Source organism: Stomoxys calcitrans, chromosome 5 (genome assembly GCF_963082655.1).
Source record: "Stomoxys calcitrans chromosome 5, idStoCalc2.1, whole genome shotgun sequence".
Lineage (NCBI taxonomy): Eukaryota > Metazoa > Arthropoda > Insecta > Diptera > Muscidae > Stomoxys > Stomoxys calcitrans.
The window spans coordinates 107,832,113-107,852,353 of record NC_081556.1 but is presented as its reverse complement, the minus strand read 5'-3'; positions in this window follow the sequence as shown (position 1 = coordinate 107,852,353).

Here is a 20,241-nt window from a genome sequence, read left to right as displayed (position 1 = left end):
TTAGATTTTTAATACCATTGTGGAATTGTCCTTCTATTTGACCGGCCTACAGTTTTTATCACACTGCTTGTTCATATGATGCTAAAATCATATCACAAAGATTATGTGAAATTAGTACAGAGATACCACACCACTGGTGGACGCGTTTCAATTATTGGTTAGATTTCCAACACTATTGCGGATCATATCCTTTCGTCTGACCGGCCTGCGGTTCACATCAGACCGTTTGTTCATATGAAGCTAAAATCATATCACAAATATTATGTGAAATTAGTACAGAGATATCACAACACTGGTGGACGCGTTTCGATTATTGGTTAGATTTTGAACAACATCCTTCCGCCTGACCGGCCTATAGTTTACATCACACCGTTGGTTCATATGAAGCTAAAATCATATCACAACGATTATGTGGCATTAGTACAGAGATATCACACCACTGGTGGACGCGTTTCGATTATTAGTTAGATTTTCATCATCCTTGTGGATCATATCCTTTCGTCTGACCGGCGTACAGTTCATATCACACCGTTTGTTCATATGAAGCTAAAATCATATCACAAAGATTATGTGACATTAGTACAGAGATACCACACCACTGGTAAATGCGTTTCGATTATTGGTTAGATTTTCAACACCATTGTGGATCATATTCTTCTGTCTGACCGGGCTACAGTTCATATCACACCGTTTGTTCATATGAAGCTAAAATCATATCACAAAGATTATGTGACATTAGTACGGAGATACCACACCACTGGTAAATGCGTTTCGATTATTGGTTAGATTTTTAACACCATTGTGGATCATATTCTTCTGTCTGACCGGGCTACAGTTCACAACACACCATTTGTTCATATGAAGTTAAAATCATAACACAAATTATGTGACATAAGTACAGAGATACCACACCACTGGTGAACGCGTTTTGATTATAGGTTAGATTTTCTACATCATTGTGGATTACATTCTTGCGTTTGACCGGCCTATAGTTTGTTCATATGACGCTAAAATCTTATTACAAAGATTATGTAAAATTAGCACAGAGATACCACACCACTGGTGGACGCGTTTCAAATATTTGTTAGATTTTTTACACCAATGTAGATCATATCCTTCCATCTGACCGGCCTACAGTTCACATCACACCGTTTGTTCATATTAAGCTAAAATCATATCACAAAGATTATGTGACATTAGTACAGAGAAACCACACCACTGGTAAACGCGTTTCGATTATTGGTTAGATTTCCAACACCATTGTGGATCATATCGTTCTGTTTGACCGGGTTACAGTTCACAACACACCATTTGTTCTTATGAAATTAAAATCATATCACAAATTATGTGTCAAGTACAGAGATACCACACCACTGGTGGACGCGTTTCCATCGTTGGTTAGATTTTCATCACGTTGTGGATCATATCTGTCAAGAAACTTTCAAGACCATCACGAATATATATTGTATGGGGTCGCAGATCAATATTTCGAGATGTTACAAACAGAGTGAATAGTTTATTACAACCTATGTTGGTGAATTTTAGGTTAATTATACCCACCACCGAAGGATGGGGGTATATTCATTTTGTCATTCCGTTTGCAACACATCGAAATATCCATTTCCGACCCTATAAAGTATATATATTCTTGATCAGCGTGAAAATCTAAGACGATCTAGACATGTCCGTCCGTCTGTCCGTCTGTCTGTTGAAATCACGCTACAGTCTTCAAAAATAGAGATATTGAGCTGAAAATTTGCACAGATTATTTTTTTTGTCCATAAGCAGGTTAAGTTCGAAGATGGGCTATATCGGACTATATCTTGATATAACCCCCATATAGACCGATCCGCCGATTTAGGGTCTTAGACCCATAAAAGCCACATTTATTATCCGATTTTGCTGAAATTTGGGATAGTGAGTTGTGTTAGGCCCTTCGACATCCTTCGTCAATTTGGCCCAGATCGGTCCCGATTTGGATATAGCTGCCATATAGACCGATCCTCCGATTAAGGGTCTTAGGCCCATAAAAGCCACATTTATTATCCGATTTTGCCGAAATTTAGGACAGTGAGTTATGTTAGGCCCCTCGACATCCTTCGTCAATTTGGCCCAGATCGGTAAAGCTTTGGATATAGCTGCCATATAGAGCGATCCTCCGATTTAGGGTCTTAGGCCCATAAAAGCCACATATTTTATCCGATTTTGCTGAAACTTTGGACAGTGAGTTGTGTTAGGCCCCTCGACATCCTTCGTCAATTTGGCCCAGATCGGTTTAGATTTGGATATAGCTGCCATATAGACCGATCCTACGATTTAGGGTCCTAGGCTCATTAAAGCCACATTTATTATCCGATTTTGCTGATATTTGGGACAGTAAGTTGTGATAATCCCTTCGACATCCTTCATCAATTTGGCCCAGATCGGTGCAGATTTGGATATAGCTGCCATATAGACCGATCCCCTGATTTAGGGTTTTAGGCCCATAAAAGCCACATTTTTTACCCGATTATGCTGAAATTTGGAACAGGGAGTAGTGTTAGGCCCTTCGACGTCCTTTGTCAATTTGGCTCAGATCGGTCCAGATTTGGATATAGCTGCCATATAGCCCGATCTCTCGATCTAAGGTTTTGGGGTCATAAAAGGCGCGTTTATTGTCCGATGACGCCGAAATTTAGGACGGTGAGTTGTGTTAGGCCCTTCGACATCCGTTTCAAATACGACCCAGATCCGTCCAGATCCGCCATATATACCGATATCTCGATTTATAGTCTTGATCCCATAAAAGTCGCATTTATAATACGATTTCACTGAAATTTTACACAGTGACTTATGCTTAACATTTCGACATCCGTGTAGTACATGGTTCAAATCGGTTAAGTTTTAGATAAAGCTACTTACAATACCAATATTTTGTTTTACACAATTGAACAATGAATTGTACTTATTAGTATTTGGTCCAAATCGAAACATATTTCAATATAGCTGCTATGGGGCATAAGGTATGCATTTTTCACCGGATTTTGACGAAAGGTGGTTAACAAATATACCCGAGGTGGTGGGTATCCAAAGTTCGGCCCGGCCGAACTTAACGCCTTTTTACTTGTTTTCTGTTTATCCTTTAAAAACATTAAAAAAAAGTTCCAACTGCTTACTAATATTGACGCCATCGTTTGTACTTTTCTCTTTCCATTATTAATATACTCTACAGTCAACGTTAATTTTTGTTTAAAAATTTGTTTATTCAAAATTAATTAATAATGTGGTTTTTATTTTAATTTTCATTTCAGTTTCAATTAGCAGGCGTTAAACAGTACATTTGGTGAGAACATTTGCCACAGCGTCATGTAGCAAAAATCTCCAATTACACACCAGTATTAAAAATAAATCGTAAACAAACATAATTAAAATAATTAATGAAAACCTTTATCTAAGGCCGCAAATAAAAATCATCCTTCGTTACTCGTTAATAATGATAACCATAGAGAACTATTAAATGATTGTCAATTGAACTGCCACAAAAAGTTAAAACAACGTGCAAATAAAATAGAAAAAGAAGACAAACATTAAAATAGTATATGCGCGCAAACAAATTAAATCGAGAAAAAATATTATATGAATTTAATTATTAACATAAGGAAGAGTGTCGGGCGGAAGTTGTATACAAAAGAAAAAACATGTGTTTAAAAGTTTCCAGGAAAAAAATATTGCAATTATAAATTGAAACCTGTATGCCATCAATTTTGTTGGTGTATAGCAAAAGCGCAAGTGTTTGAATGGAAAGCCTAATAGTATATACAAAATAAAAAAATTTAATTGTTTACTCATTAAATAGAGAGGTTTAAATTACATATTAATTTGATTGTTATTCATTAAAACAAAATCAAAAAAGAAGAAAAAACAAAACCAAATTTATCAACACATTAAGTGATTTTTCAATAAAACAAAGTCAATTTCAATTAAAAATTATAGAAATATTAGTGAAAAAGTAAAAATCTACTTCATAGAAATTAAAAATTATTTTCCTAAATCCCAAAAATTTATAATACAAAAAAGTGTTGCATAAAAGTGTTGCTTAAAATTAAAAAAAAAAAATATTAAGTAGTATTTTGAATAAAAATCAAAACCCCCCTACAGTCTAGAAAGTAGGGTTAGTGTCTGTTGTTGTGCCAATAAAAATCATCTGCAAACATCTACAGATCTCTCGGCTGATTTTAAGGTAAGTTATAATAAGTGTTCATGTTCATGTATGTATGTATATATTGGGTTGCCCAAAAAGTAATTGCGGATTTTTTTAAAAGAAAGTAAATGCATTTTTAATAAAACTTAGAATGAACTTTAATCAAATACACTTTTTTTAGACTTTTTTTCTAAAGCAAGCTAAAAGTAACAGCTGATAACTGACAGAAGAAAGAATGCAATTACAGAGTCCCAAGCTGTGAAAAAATTTGTCAACGCCGACTATATGGAAAATCCGCAATTACTTTTTGGGCAACCCAATATAATACCCAACACCTTCCCTATAAGTACCAATTACGAGCTATATCTAATTCTGATTCAATTATGACGGACCACCGTGGAGACTTTTACATGGGTTACAGTCAGGGATTCGGAGTAGACGGGTGCAGATCAAATTTTACCGGAGTGGGAGCGTAATTTTTAGAACCCGCAACGGAGCGGATTTCAATCTCAAAATCCCCTCCGTTCCGACAAAACAAAAACCTTTTTAGATACACATTTTGCATACCCACCGCCAAAGAATGGAGGTATACTTATCCAATCTAACACTCCATAAAGTATACTTATTCTTGATCGTCTTGACGTCCGTATGTAGAAATCACAATAGAGGTCGAATGCGTAAAGCTAGCAGTTTGAGATTTTGCACAGATATTTAATATCGATGTAGATCGTTGGGGATTGCAAATGAATCATAGAGGTTCAGGTTTGGATATAGCTCTTATATAAACCGATCTCTCGATTTGACTTCTTGAGCCCCTGGAAGCCGCACTTTTGTCCGATTTGAGTGAAAGTTTGCATGTGGTGTTCTGTTAAGACTTCTAACAACTGTGCCAGTATGGTTAAAGTCGGTCTATAACCTTATTTCTTCTCATATATAAAAATCAATTTGTGTTTGTTTGTTTGTTTGTTTGTATGTTTGTTTTTTTGTATGTTTGTGTGTTCCTCATAGACTCAGAAACGGCTGAACCGATTTTCTTGAAATTTTCACAGATGGTGCATAATGATCGCGTGGTGAAAATAGGGTACTACATTTTTTGATATCTGAAGGGGGGGGCGGACCCTCCCCCTTCCCCTTATTTTCAGAAACGCCAGATCTCGGAAATGGGTAGTGCGATTTAAGCGAAATTTTGTGTGCTCTCATATAGTACCCTAAAAACAAAAATTTGGTATCCAAATTTCGGAAGGGTATCTAGGGGGGCCTCCCCACCCCAAAACCTACCAAACATATATTTAGCCCAATCACGACATTATGGGACCCAAATGAAAGGTATTTAGGATAAGAAAACGCATCTGATATACAATTATCGGACCAAGTGTTAGGGGGACCACCCCAAGCCCCAAAACACCCCTAAATCGGACATATTTACCGACCATGGCAATATGGGACTCAATGAAAGGTATTTGCGAGTAGAATACGAATCTGGTATCGAAATGTGAGACCACGTTTCTGGGGGTCCACCCCTTCCCCAAAACACCCCCCAAACAGTACTTATTAACTGACCATGGGAATATGGGGCTTAAATAAAAGGTATTTGAGTATAGAATACGAATCTGATATCCAGATATGGGGCCGCCTCTCCCTAAAAACCTCCCCCAAAGGGGACACACATACGACCAAATATGAGACCAAGTGTTTGGGGGGCCGCCTCTCCCCATAAACCTCCCCCAAAGGGGACACATTTACGACCATGTGGCTCAAATGAAAGGTCTTTGGGAGTAAAGCACAGATCTGATATCAATATTCGGGAAAAGTGTCTATGGGGCCACCCCACCCCCACAACACCACCCAACCCCCAAAACGCCCCTAAATCTGACATTTACCGATCATGGCAATATGGGATTTAAATGGAAGATATTTGCGAGTCTGATATCCAAATGTGGGACCACGTTTCTGGGGGGGGGGGGGGAGAGTGGACCCCTACCCCAAAACACCCCCAAATAGGACTTATTTACTGAACATGGGAATATGGTGCTTAAATAAAAGGTATTTGAGTGTAGAATTAGAATCGGATATCCAAATATGGGGCGAAGTGTTTGGGTGGCCGCTTCTCCCCAAAAACAACCCCCAAAGGGGACAAACTTACGACCATAGCAATATGGGGCTCAAATGAAAGGTCTTCGGGAGTAAAGCACGAATCTGATATCAATACTTGACACAAGTGTCTATGGGGCCACCCCACCCCCACAACAGCACCCAAATAGTAAGTATTTGCTGACTTTTGGAATATGAGGCTCAAATAAGAGGGGTTTTAGAGTGGAACACCAATCCGATATATATTTTCAACGCCAACTCACTGAGTGGCCGCCCATCCCCTAAAAACACCCCCCAAGCCGGTCATGTTAGCCGACTATGGAAATATGTGGCTCAAATTAAAGGTATTTGGGAGTAGACCACGTATCTGATATCAACATTAGGAACCAACTGTGTAGGGGACGCCCACCACCATAACAACCCCCAAATAGGACGTATTTGCTCATAAAGACAATTTGGGTCGTAAAGAGAGTGGAACTAAATATTTATAGTTTTTAGGGTAAATACTCCAAACCGGACATATTGGCTGACTTTTGCAATAAGGAGTTTAAATGAGATTTGAAAACGAATCTGATATTTTGAGGCCAATGGCAATATGGGGTTCAAATAAAGGATATATAGATATATGAGAATAGAGAACGTTGCTGATATATTTTCCAGGCTTAGAGTTTGGGGGACCACCCCAAACCCCAAAACACCCCTAAATCGGTCATATTTACCGACCATGTCAATGTGGAACTTAAATGAAAGGTATTGGAGGGTAGAGCAAGAATTGTTACCCAATTTCGGGACCAATTTTCTGGGGGTCAACCTCTTTCCCAAAATATGGGGTTCAAATAATTGATATGTAGATATATGAGAATAGAGCACGTTGCTGATATATTTTCCGGGCTTAGTGTTTGGGGGACCACCCCAATTCCCAAAACACCCCTAAATCGGTCATATTTACCGACCATGTCAATGTGGAGATTAAATGAAAGGTATTGGGGGGTAGAGCAAGAATTGATACCCATTTTCGGGACCAATTTTCTGGGGGTCAACTCCTTTCCCAAAATACCCCACAAGCAGCAATTTTTTGGTGACCATCGCAAAATGGGGCTGAAATAAAGGTATTTGGGAGTAGAATACGAATTTGATATCCAAGTATAGGACCCTGTATTACGGCATCACCCCTTCCCCAAAACACCCCGCAAAGGGTAAAAATTTGTCGACCATGTCAATATGTGGTATTTAAGATTAGAAAACGAATTTTATAACCTATTATGGGGTTTAAATAAATGGTTTTTGAAAGAAGGGCACGATGCTGATATTTTTTCAGGGCCAAGTGCCTGGGGGACCACCTCACCGCCGAAAACACCCCTAAATTAGATATCATGAGAGTAGCGGGCTGAAATAAAGTATTTTAAGAATGGAGTACACCTTACATCCAAACTTAAATTCGTAGACCAATAAAGATCACATGGACTTGGACAAAGGCACTTATATTGTTAAGCAATTAGTCAAGCGATATACTATATTCGTAGCATGGTATATCACTAAATTGTCGAATTAAATATTGTCGAAAATAAATATTCCAGGGAAACTTTTGTTCCATTTAAAGTAAAAGAAGGCGCGGCGGAGCGGGTCCGGGTCAGCTAGTAAGTCCCATATAAACCAATCTCCCGATTTGACTTCTCGAGCGCCAGGAAGCCGCATTTTTTTGTCCCATTTGGCTGAAATTTTGCACGTAGTGTTCCGTTATGATTTCTAACCACTTTATCTAGTATGGCCCAAATCGGTCTATAAACTGATATAGCTCTCATATAAACCGATATCCCGATTTGACTTCTTGATCCCCTGATAACCGAAAGTTGTGTCTGATTTGGCTGAAATTTTGCATAAAGTGTTCTGTTATGACTAAACAACTGTGCCAATTATGGTTCGAATCGGTCTATAAACTGATACAGCCCCCATAAAAACCGATCTCCCGATTTGACTTCTTACACGCCCCAACTTTTGTGCGATTTGGCTGAAATTGAGCACGAAGTGTGCAATAGGCTTCAAAAAGCTCAAGATGTGAAATCAGGAGATCGGGTTATATGAGAGCTATATCAGACCATACAACGATTTAGATCATACTTGTCGCGATTGTTGACAGTCTTAATGGAACACTATGCACAAAATATCAGCCCAATCGGATAAAATTTAAAGCTTAAGGGGTTCTAAATTCCAAATCTTAAGATCGGTTTTTATGGGAACTATACCATATTACAGACGCATGTAGATACTTAGCGCAATCGTTGGCTCAGGATATAAAATCGGAAGATGGTGATCCTCTTATTCCTTTGGGGCTTCAAACTAATTACAGTCGTATTTATACCGGAAACTCGGAATAGTGATTTGCACTAGGGTCCCCGATATATGAACCGAATATGTTTCAGAAAGACCCATATTTGCATATAACTGTCATATGCAGCGATCTCGCACACACAGATTAGATTATAGCCGCCATATATATCAAACTGACGATTTAGGATCTAAAAGCCATTTAAACATCATTTATTACCTACTTTCAGTGAAACTTGGAACAGTTGGTTCTATTAGATCCCTTGACATCCATTAAAAATATAATCGGGTTAAATTCAGAAGTTGCTGCTATATAGAGAAATCTTCTGATTTAGGGTCTTAAAGCCATAACAGGTGCATCTATAACTCGATTTCGCTGAAATCGAGAAAAGTAAGTTGCACTACTGCTCTCCATATCCAAATCGAGTAAAAAAACCAATTTTGCCCATGAACATTCCACTAAGGAACAGGGGCAAACTTCTCACATATCAATGAGTGCTGTCCGATTCAAGTTCAAGCTCAATCATAAGGGACCTCCTTTTTATAGCCGAGTCCGAACGGCGTGCCGCAGTGCGACACCTCTGTGGAGAGAAGTTTTACATGGCATAGTACCCCACAAATGTTGCCAGCATTAGGAGGGGAAAACCACCGATGAAAATTTTTTTCTCATGGTCTCGCCTGGTTTCGAACCCAGCGTCATAGGCGAACATGCTAACCTCTGCGCCACGGTGGCCTCCAAATCAAGTATACCCACATATATATGTTTATATTTAGATATAGCTGTCATATCCATGCTAAATATGGTCCTGATCAGGCTATACTCAGACAAAGCTGCCACATAAACGAATCTGATATTTGTAAAATTCTACTAGGCCTAGCGATATCCGAATTGGGTCGAATTAGGGTTCAGATCGAAACCTATTTTCATATATCTGCCATATAGGCCCATCTACTAGCTTAGGGTCTTAAGCCCTTCAGCGAAATTGAGTGAGAATTGCGCCATCTAGTGGCGAATTCCAATTCCTACACTCATTCTTTTACACCCTTTACCATTGAGTGGGTATATTAATTTTGCTATTCCCTTCGTATCGAAAGAGAATCAACGAAAATGGGTTTGGCAGTGAATGGAGATAATATAGAGGGAATGGAGAAAGTTGGGAAAATAGAGAAAGTTGGGAACTACAGCTTTGACATAGTCCGCAACTTTATCTTCCTCGGCCGTAACCGAATCAAATGACACCAGTTATGAAATAAAAGGATTTGAGCAAGCAGTTGAGGAGTAAAGCCACCCCTTGACAGAAGAAAATGACACTACAAAATACACTGATACTGCCCGTGCTGTTGTATGACTCTGAAGAATGGGTATTTGCGAAAGCAGATAAGGGAGTACTTGGAGTGTTTGGGAGAAAAATCCTCCTATGGGCGTCAATGGAGAATATAGACGTCGTATGAACTACGCATACCGACGATAGCATAGTAAAACGCATCGTAATACAACGGTTGCATTGGTTGTATTGTATTCTTGCAAAGAGCAGTCTAAATGGCCCTCCGACATTCTTCGTCAATTTGGCGCAGATCGGTCCAGATTTGGATATAGCTGCCATATAGACCGATCCGCCGATTAAGGGTGTTAGGCCTATAAAAGCCACATTTATTATCCGATTTTGCTGAAATTTGGGACAGTGAGTTGTGTTAGGCCCTTCGACATTATTCGTCAATTTGGTCCAGATCGGTCCAGATTTGGATATAGCTGCCATATAGACCGATCCGCCGATTTAGGGTGTTAGGCCCATAAAAGCCACATTTATTATCCGATTTTGCTGAAATTTGGGACAGTGAGATGTGGTAGACCCTTCGACATCCTTCGTTAATTTGGCCCAGATCGGTCCAGATTTGGTTGTAGCTGCCATATAGACCGATCCTCCGATTTAGGGTCTTAGGCCCATAAAAGCCACATTTATTATCCGATTTTGCTGAAATTTGGAACAGTGAGATGTGTCAGACCCTACGACATCCTTCGTTAATTTGGCCCAGATCGGTTCAGATTTGGATATAGCTGCCATAAAGACCGATCCTCCGATTTAGGGTCTTAGGCCCATAAAAGCCACATTTATTATCCGATTTTGCTGAAATTTGGGACAGTGAGATGTGTTAGACCCTTCGACATCCTTCGTTAATTTGGCCCAGATCGGTCCACATTTGGATATAGCTGCCATATAGACCTCTCCTCCTATTTAGGGTCTTAGGCCCAAAAGAGCCACATTTAGTATCCGATTTTGATGAAATTTGGGACAGTGAGTTGTGTAAAGCTCTTCAATTTCCTTCGTAAATTTGGTCCAGATCGGTCGAGATTCGGAACGAAAGGTGGTTTACATATATACCCGAGGTGGTGGGTATCCAAAGTTCGGCCCGGCCGAACTTAACGCCTTTTTACTTGTTCTGCTTCCGTTGCTTAGCATTGAAGATTCCGCAGTAGCCTGCCTTGAAATTGATAAATCTCATTACCAGCTGGCTTACCTATACCTGGCACATGATTTCGAAATGCCGCCTTCTAGCCTTAAGTTGTTGGTTGAGCCTCATTGTGGGAAGTGATGCCAATGCATATGACCAGATATGGGCAAACTCGGATATTAACGAGAGGGGTGAGATGCTAATGGAATATATAAAAAGTTGCAATCTGGCGATTTGTAGTACAACAAATTGGCCGATTTTTATTACTAGGAACAGGCAGGAGGTACTAAATTTCAACCTTGTATCAGAGAATATCAACGCAAGGATATGTGACTGGGAAGTGTTGGATGAGATGAGTTAAAGGCAAACATTTATCTAGACTTTGCCAAGTAAAGAGGACCGTTACTTAGTATGCCACAGTTCGTACGTCATTCAAATCATGCCAAGACTGCAACTACAGCTTGCAGCCGATCGATTACCTTCATCGGCAATAATTTCATCAGGTCATCCACACATTTTTCCTTCTACATATAGTAAAATAAAACTTGTTTACATTTTTTTTATTGAAATTCAAAAATTTTCACACAATTATTTTTATCTTTCTCTATTTTATTTCAGACATCAAATCTGCTGAATTTGGGATCGGTCAAAGAAAACAAAAGAAATATTAACAACATTTTTGTCGAAAACTCTGTAACGAAAAATCCATACGTTGTATGAAACAGTGCGCGCTTGTGTGTGTGTGTGTATGCTTGAAATACCATCCTCCTCCCAGAGCAAATTTTAATAAAACAACAACCACAACAGCAACAAGAAAATATAAACAACCGCTGTTAATTGGAATTTTTTTTTTTGTGTTTAAACAAGAAAAGAAAAACAAATTTTGGGGTTTTTGGCTAGACAGACGCGCCCACAGTTAAAACATCCGACCATTCGAGCACAAACTGCAGCATCTGCATCGGAGGCCAGTGTAAACTTTGCGCTGCCATTCGCGTAGCATCTCAACGGTGAGGCGGCATTATCGTGAACATTTATTGGAGCACTATTGTAAGCAGCCTGCAACAAGGCCCATCAATTTTTAGTGTAATTAAGGTAAGTGTGTTTGTGGTTACTGTTAATTGATTTTAAGCCAGTTTGTGTAGAACTTTCATGTGGGCAAGTGATTGCTCACAGATAGAAGGGCGTTTGTGAATTTTGTTCTATCTAACGGTTTTGCCGCAGAGAGTAATTTTAATTAAACTCAAAGTGTGGTTATTTAAGATTTTATGAGATTAAGTATTTACGAGATATGGATTTTCATCCTGAACCTCTATAAAGTCTAATTTTATCAAATTCATCGAAATTTCATTGAACGACATATATTACAGCCTTCTAGATGGTAGCTGACACGAAGCATTTTCAAGCTCAAAAATCGTTATAAAGGTACTGGTAGGGTTGTCAAATGGCTTGTGGTGGCCAAAGGCTAGGTTAGTTTGAATGGGTTGTCCACCAAGGTGAGATAATTCGGAAGCCAGTTTGGTCTGTTGTGATACCCTAGACAAAAAGGCAAGGCCGATGGCTGGTTCGCCAGGCCAAACGAAACCCGGCGCATTCGTCCGCCCCAAAAAACATAAAAGCATTAAGTTCGGCTAGGCCGCTGGCTTCCGAAGTATCCCGTTATTCTTAATGGAGTATTCATGGGAAGTTTAGTTGTTGTTGTTCAACACATTTGCATGTGGAGGTGGCGATCCTCGTTAAGCTCCATATGTGAGCAAGCTTGTTCTGGTCCAATTGCCCCGACTATGGGTTATTTAAAGGCGTCAATAACCCACTCGCCTTGTCATGTCAAGTGTCACTAATGTTGCTGAGTCACTGAGACTCTCCACTCGATGCTGCTGATTGTCCGCTACTGCAGTTGCAGCTACTTCGTATATGGAGCATCTCACTATCCGCAACCTGTGGACACGCCCGGTAGCTCTCAGCTGAACTTATTTTAATGATGATGAACACCAAACAAATCGGCACTGAAAGTCCTAACCCATATGGTGCTCATGACTATGAGCCTTGCCGGGAAAATTTAGTAGTTGTAACATTTCATCAAAATCCGGTAAAGTTTTCTTAATTTATCAATCCCTAAGAGCTGTATTGAAATATGATCTGTTCTGAACCAAACTCGCCACAGTTCATTGTTCAAAATTCCAGTGAAATCGGGTTATAGATGAGGGTTATATGAGTTCAAGACCGTTAATCAAGAGATGATCTTTTCTGCGCTATATTTGGGGAGAATGTTTAGCGGTTCAACACAGCTTTGTATAGCCAATTGGCCAGTTGTGGGAGAAGTACCTTCAACCAGGAGATCGGTCTATATGGGGGATATACCCAAAATAGTACGATCTGTACTATATTCAGAACAGAAGTCAAAGAGCAAGACACAGATCACTATGTCAAATTTCAGTAAAATCCGCCATACATTTTTATGGGTCAAGGCCTTATAACTGGGCTTCGATCTATATGAGGTTATATTAAGATATAGCCCGAGCCAGACCGTAGTAGGCATGGGGCTTAGCGTTACTCAATTGGGTAATAAATTTGTCTCTTGTGGGCTTATGATCTAAAATCGGGAAATCGGTCTATATGGGAGCTATATTAAGGTATAATCCGATCTAAACCAAACCCGAAGTGTATGTTGGGGGTTTAAACTCATTGTATCAAATTTCAGAGAAATTGGGCAGTACATGGGGCTTTTAAGGGCCTATGACCTTCAATGCGGAGATCGGTCTATATGGGGGTTAGATTTAGATATAGACCGATTTGGTTCACATTCTGCACGGATTCAAGCGAAATCGGGTAATCGGGTAGAGATTGCCCGGGTAGCCGAGTTGATAGTGTGCTTGGATTTCCTAATGCGGGTGTCGTGGGTTGCATTCCCATTAGAGGATTGGTTTGTCGCTACTGTGGTTTTACAATGGACTACATTTGTCTAAGTAAGTCTGTTTAGATTGCCACTCCCAAGATCTCAAATCGAGAGTTCGGTATATATGACAGCTATATCCAAATATACCAAATATAGTTCGATTTAGAAGATATTCTATACAAATATCGAAGGGCCTAAAACAGCTCTTTTTGCCAAATATCACCGAAATCGGGTTATAAATGCAGCTTTCATTAGCCTAAGACCCTAAAACAGGCGATATCGCTCTCGCTCTTGACAGTCCGAATTGCCTATGGAAAAAACGATTCTATGCAAAGTTTCAGCTCAATGTCTTAAATTTTACGTCAGCTATATCGAAATTAGTCCCGATCTGAACCATATTTGGTTCGGATAACAGGGGGCCTAGACGAACTCATTGTAGTTACGGCTAGTATGGTTTAAATGGGCAAATCGCTCCAAAATGCTGGTACATCTAAATTTCGCATGATTTGGACCACATTCTTAGTGAAACTTACTGTTCCGAATTGGAGAAACCTAGAAATAAATGCGCCTGTTATGGGCGTATGGCCCTATAAAGGCAGATCGGTCTTTATGACCGCTATATCTAAATATGGTCCGATCTAGACCATATTCGGTACGGAAATTCAGGCTCCTATTACAAGTCACTGTTCCAATACTTTATCGGCTAATGACTCTAATTGAATGATCAGTCTATAATGCAGCTATTTGAAATGCGATCCGAATTGTCCCGATGGTTTTAACCTCACCATACTATATCCCGTACAGAATAAAGGGGTCAATACAGTACGTGCCAACCACAGAGGAATAGGTCTTCCCTCATCGCATACAAGCTACTATCGAGCGTACTGTGTAAGAGATTAAAGTTTGAAGTCAACGAAATTATTGATCAACGAATTTATAGACCAAAAACTAACACTGCGCCAATTCCTGAAAAAGACCCGACAAGGACAGGTGAGGTCTTTTCCGTTGACTACAATGCCGTCTTTGACTGACCTAAACATTCGACATTATTTCAAGCCATATCTGAGTTTGGAATCCCTGCTAAACTCACACGACTTTGCAGAATTACATTTGCTCCTCACTTAAAATATATAATAACAAAATTTTGTGAAATCCATTTTGGTAGTTCTCCAAAATTCGTTTTTTGTTATCTGAAGGGGGAGCGGACCCTCCCCCTTGCCCTTATTTTCAGAAACGCCAGATCTCGGAGATAGGTAGTGCGATTTAAGCAAAATTTTGTGTACTCTTTTATAGGAACCTAAAAACAAAAATTTGGTTTCCAAATTTCGGGTCGGGCACCTAAGGTGGGCGCCCCACCCCCAAAACCTACCAAATATATATATAGACCTATCATGACAATATGGGACTCAAATGAAAGGTATTTAAGATTTGGAAACGTATCTGATATCCAATTGTCGGACCAAGTGTTGGGGGGACCACCCCAACCCCAAAACATCCCTAAATCGGACATATTTACCGGCCATGGCAATATGGGGTTCAAATGAAAGGTATTTGCGAGTAAAATACGAATCTAATATCCAAATTTGGGCCAAATTTCTGGGGGTTCACACCTTCCCCAAACGGGACTTATTTACTGCCATGGCAAAAAAAATAAATAAAAGGTATTTGAGTGTAGAATACAAATCTGATATCCAGATGTGGGACCAAGTGTCCCACCCCCGAGAACACACCCCAAAGAGGACAAATTTACGACCTTATCAATATGGGGCTCAAATGAAAGGTCTTTGGAAGTAAAGCACGAATCTAATATCAATATTCGGGAAGGTGTGTATGGGGCGACCCCACCCCCACGACACCACCCAAAAAGGAAGTATTTGCTGACTATTGCAATATGAGGCTCAAATAAGAGGGTGTTTAGAGTAGAACACGAATCCGATATGTATTTTCAAGTCCAACTCACTGAGTGGCCGCCCATACCCCAAAACACCCCCCAAGCCGATCATGGCTGCCAATTATGGAAATATGGGGAAGGAAGGGAAGAGGTTTGCGATCGGATGCCTAAGACGACATTTGAGTTCGAGTGCAAGGTACTCCAGCACAGTCTTGGATTGACGGAACCCTAGTATTGTCATCTGGAAGATCATGTTACACGGATAGATCAAAGGTAGAGGACAGGGTAGTCTTAGGTGTCTACATTGAGAACCCATTGGGACTGAGATCTGTTTTAGACTGTCTGACCATAATACGGTCCTGTAGGCGTAGATTCGGGCGATCACGGGGAGGGAAGGGAAGAGGTTTGCGTTCGGATGCCTAAGACGACATTTCAGTTCGAGTGCAAGGTACTCCAGCACAGTCTTGGATTGACGGAACCCTAGTATTGTCATCTGAAAGATCATGTTACACGGATAGATCAAAGGTAGAGGACAGGGTAGCCTTAGGTGTCTACATTGAGAACCCAGAGACTGAGATCTGTTTTAGACTGCCTGACCTTAATACCGTCCTGCAGGCGTAGATTCGGGCGATCACGGAATGCATGAGGGGGTGTGGTGTTATCGCGAGGACTTCGAGCATGAACATCTTTACGGACAGTAAACAGGCCATAAGGACAATGTCAACCTGGACGGTAAGACCACGAACAGTCTCGGAATTATAGAAGGAGATTAACGCCTTCTCTGAGGATGGCACGAACCGCATCGTTTGGGCCAGAGAACTGCCGTCAATAAACTTGGTTAACCCGAAGCTTTTCGGGTCGCCGCAGTCCAAGTTAAGGGTTCGGGCGAGGAATGCTCATGTAAACGTGTGGAACAGCGAAACGGTCGGTAGGATGGCGAAAATACTATGGGAAAATCTATGTCGTGAGAAGACGAGGCTACTACTGAACGGGAGTAAGAAGGAGGTCAACATAGCTTTCGGTATCATGACGAGACACATAGGACTTCGGGCTCACCTATATCATATTGATCGGCATTCAAAGTCGATCTAGCCATGTACGTCCGTCTATCGAAATCACGATAGCCGTCGAACGCCTAAAGTTATCCGCTTGAAATTTTGCACAGATATTTCTTATTAATGTAAGTCGTTGGGGATTGGGGAAAATTGGCAATATCGGTTCAAATTTGTATATAGCCCCCATATAAACCGATCTCTCGATTTGACTTCTTGAGAACCTGGAAGTGGCAATTTTTTTCCGATTTGGATGAAAATTTGCATGTTGTGTTCTGTTATGACATTTAACAACTGTGCCAAGTACGGTCTAAATCGGTTAAGAACCTGATATAGCTTCCATATAAACCGATCTTCTGATTTAACGTCTTGAGCGCCTGGGCGCCGCAATTTTCGTGCGATTTGGCTGAAATTGTGCATGAAGTGTTTTCTTGTGACTTTCAACAACTGTGTCAAGGACGGTCCAAATCGGTCTATAACCTCATATAGCTCCCATATTAACCGATCTCCTGATTTTACTTATTGAGCTCTTACAAACAGCAATTTTCGTCCGATTTGTCTGAAATTTTGCACGTGGTGTTTTGTTATGACTTTCAACCACTGTGCTAAATACGGTCTAAATCGGTCGTTAACCTGATATAGATTCCATATAAACCGATCTCTTGTGCCCTTACTAGCCCCAATTTTTGTTCGATTTGGCTGAAGTTTTGCACATAGTGTTCTGTTAAGACTTTCAACAACTTTGCCAATGACGGTCTCAATCAGTCCATAACCTGATATAGCTCCTATATAAACAAATCTCAAGATTTGAATTTTTAAACCCTTACAGGGCGTAATTTTTGTCCGATTTGGATGTAATTTTGCACGTAGTGTTCTGTTATGACCTTCAACAACTGTGCCAAGTACGGTCTAAATCGGTCTACAACATGATATAGCTCCCATACAAACCGATCTCCTGATTTGACTTCTTGAGTCCTTACAAGCCGCAATTTGTGTCCGATTTGGTTGAAATTTTGCACATAGTGTCTTGATACGACTTTCAACTTTTGTGCAAAATACTGTCCAAATCTGTCTACAACCTGGTATAGCTCCCATATAAACCGGCCTCTTGATTAGCCTTGTTCGGTTCCTAGAAGCTTTGATTTTTACTGGTTTAACAGAAGTTTGGTATGTAGAAAAAAATTATGCCCTTCAGCAATTTTTTTTTTTCATAAATTTTGGTAGAATCCTTTGAGGTGGGTTTCCAAGATTCAGTCCGGCTGATCTTAGCACACTTTTACTTGTTAGTATTTAAAGCGTACAACAAGCCGAAATACTGGCTTAGGTGTATGTCCATAGTGGCATGGAACGGATTTATATCCGCATCCTCTTTTCAACCTAACTTAACGTGGCTGAGATTTTGCGCAATGACTTCTGCTTCTTTGGAGGCCTCCGTAGCACAGACGTTAGCATGTCCGCCTATAACCCAGAACGCCTGGGTTCGAATCCTGGCAGGTACATCAAAAAAATTTTCAGCGGTGATTATCCCCTCCTAATGCTAGCGACATTTGTGAGGTACTATGATATGTAAAACTTCTCTCCAAAGAGGTGTCGCTCTGCGGCACGCGGTTCGAACTCGGCTATTAAAATAAGGTCCCCTACTATTGAGCTTAAAATTGAATCGGACAGCACTCATTGATTTGTGAGAAGTTTGCCCCCCGTTCCTTAGTGGAATGTTCATGGGCAAAATTTGCATATCAATTCTTATCCCTTATCCTTTGTTTGCCTATAAAGATATGCCGGGCAAAGAAGTTGACAAATGCGTTTCATGGTGGAGGGTATATAAGATTCGGCCCGGCCGAACTTATTTTTTCAAAACTAAGTTATTCATGTGCTGTATCGGTCTTGTAAACTTTCTCTTGCTCTCACCTACAAATGTTCGTTGCGGTTGCAAGTTTTCGTATCACCAAGCTGCTATTGGCTAATTTTAGGTGTCTTATCCCCAGGACATTCAACAAAGTTTTCATATCCTTGACTTGCCTACAACTCGCTCTCTCATTCACTCTCCTTGACCTGTCTCCCGACCCTAACCATGTGAAAAGTATGACCATTTACAAAACAATTCATTAGAAAATGTTTCATTGTGCCGACGCTTAAAGGAATCCCCACTTTTCTACTGTAATGCTATCCAATTTAATTTATTATCCCGCATTTGTTGTTTTGTTTTGTTTTGCTATGTTTTGTTTGTTCCAACGCATCGTTTCTTTTGTAGCAAAGGACTTTATATTTATTTATATGACAGTCCTTTGTCCTTTGTTCTCACCCCACCCCCTGGCTCTATAGCCCGGTTATTTGTTTTTGTCTGTCGTATAGTTATGGCCTGGGCTACCCTTTGCCTTCAGTTTTTCCGACAGCCCAAGCGGAAGGCGCTGAAAGAAGAAGTGCAAAAAATGAAAACAGAGAGGTGTTGACTCTTTATGTGTGCAAATGCATCAACATTTAAACAATTAAATTATCCGGCCAGCGGTGACATGAAAAGAGCCGTAGCCGAATACAAGGCGGCAATGGCAAAGGCCACAGCGTGACAGCAGTGAAAAGGACAACGTCGGCCATTATTTAGTTTGCATATAATAATTAAAGCAAGTACGAGGATGTATATGTGTGTGTGTGTGCGTGTATCTGCTGGTTAAACCGACCGTAGAAAAGCCGTAACAGTTGTAGAGTTATAAAATATTTGGGGGAATTCAAGTTTTAAGTTGCCCGGGCCTTCAAAGTTTCCACAAACTATAAATGGATAATATGAGGTCATGTAATGAATGTCATGGCTTTTGTTTTCTATATTTGGATATGAAATGCTTCTAGAACACCTTGAGATCGGTTATATAGTAGCTATAACGAAACATGGACCGATTTGACCCATTTACCATCCCAAATGACCTACATATCAAGCGAATTTCATTTTAATTCTCGACGATATTGTGACTTCTACAAACGTTTTTTAATTTTTTGAAACCAGTACCACAAAAGCATCATCGGATACTCGTATGTAGTGAACTTTCATAATGTCCTCTTCTTGCAACATAGGTATTCTGTATCTTTTGTGTAGTGACCTTTGGTCCAAAAGCAACATACCAACCCATACTCACAGAGATTCTGGCCTTAAATTAACTGAATTAAAGTAACTGCAATTATGCTTTAATTTGATGGATTACATATCCCAGTGTGGGTGTTGATGCGTGTACTTGTGCGTGAAAGCGAATGCCATTACAATGAATACCTCCTTAAATATGAAAAGTGGCGTTAAATAAACTCTTGACCAGGATAAAAGAACAAAAAAAGCAAAACAAAAGCTTAAAGAGTATTTTTTTTACAGATGCAA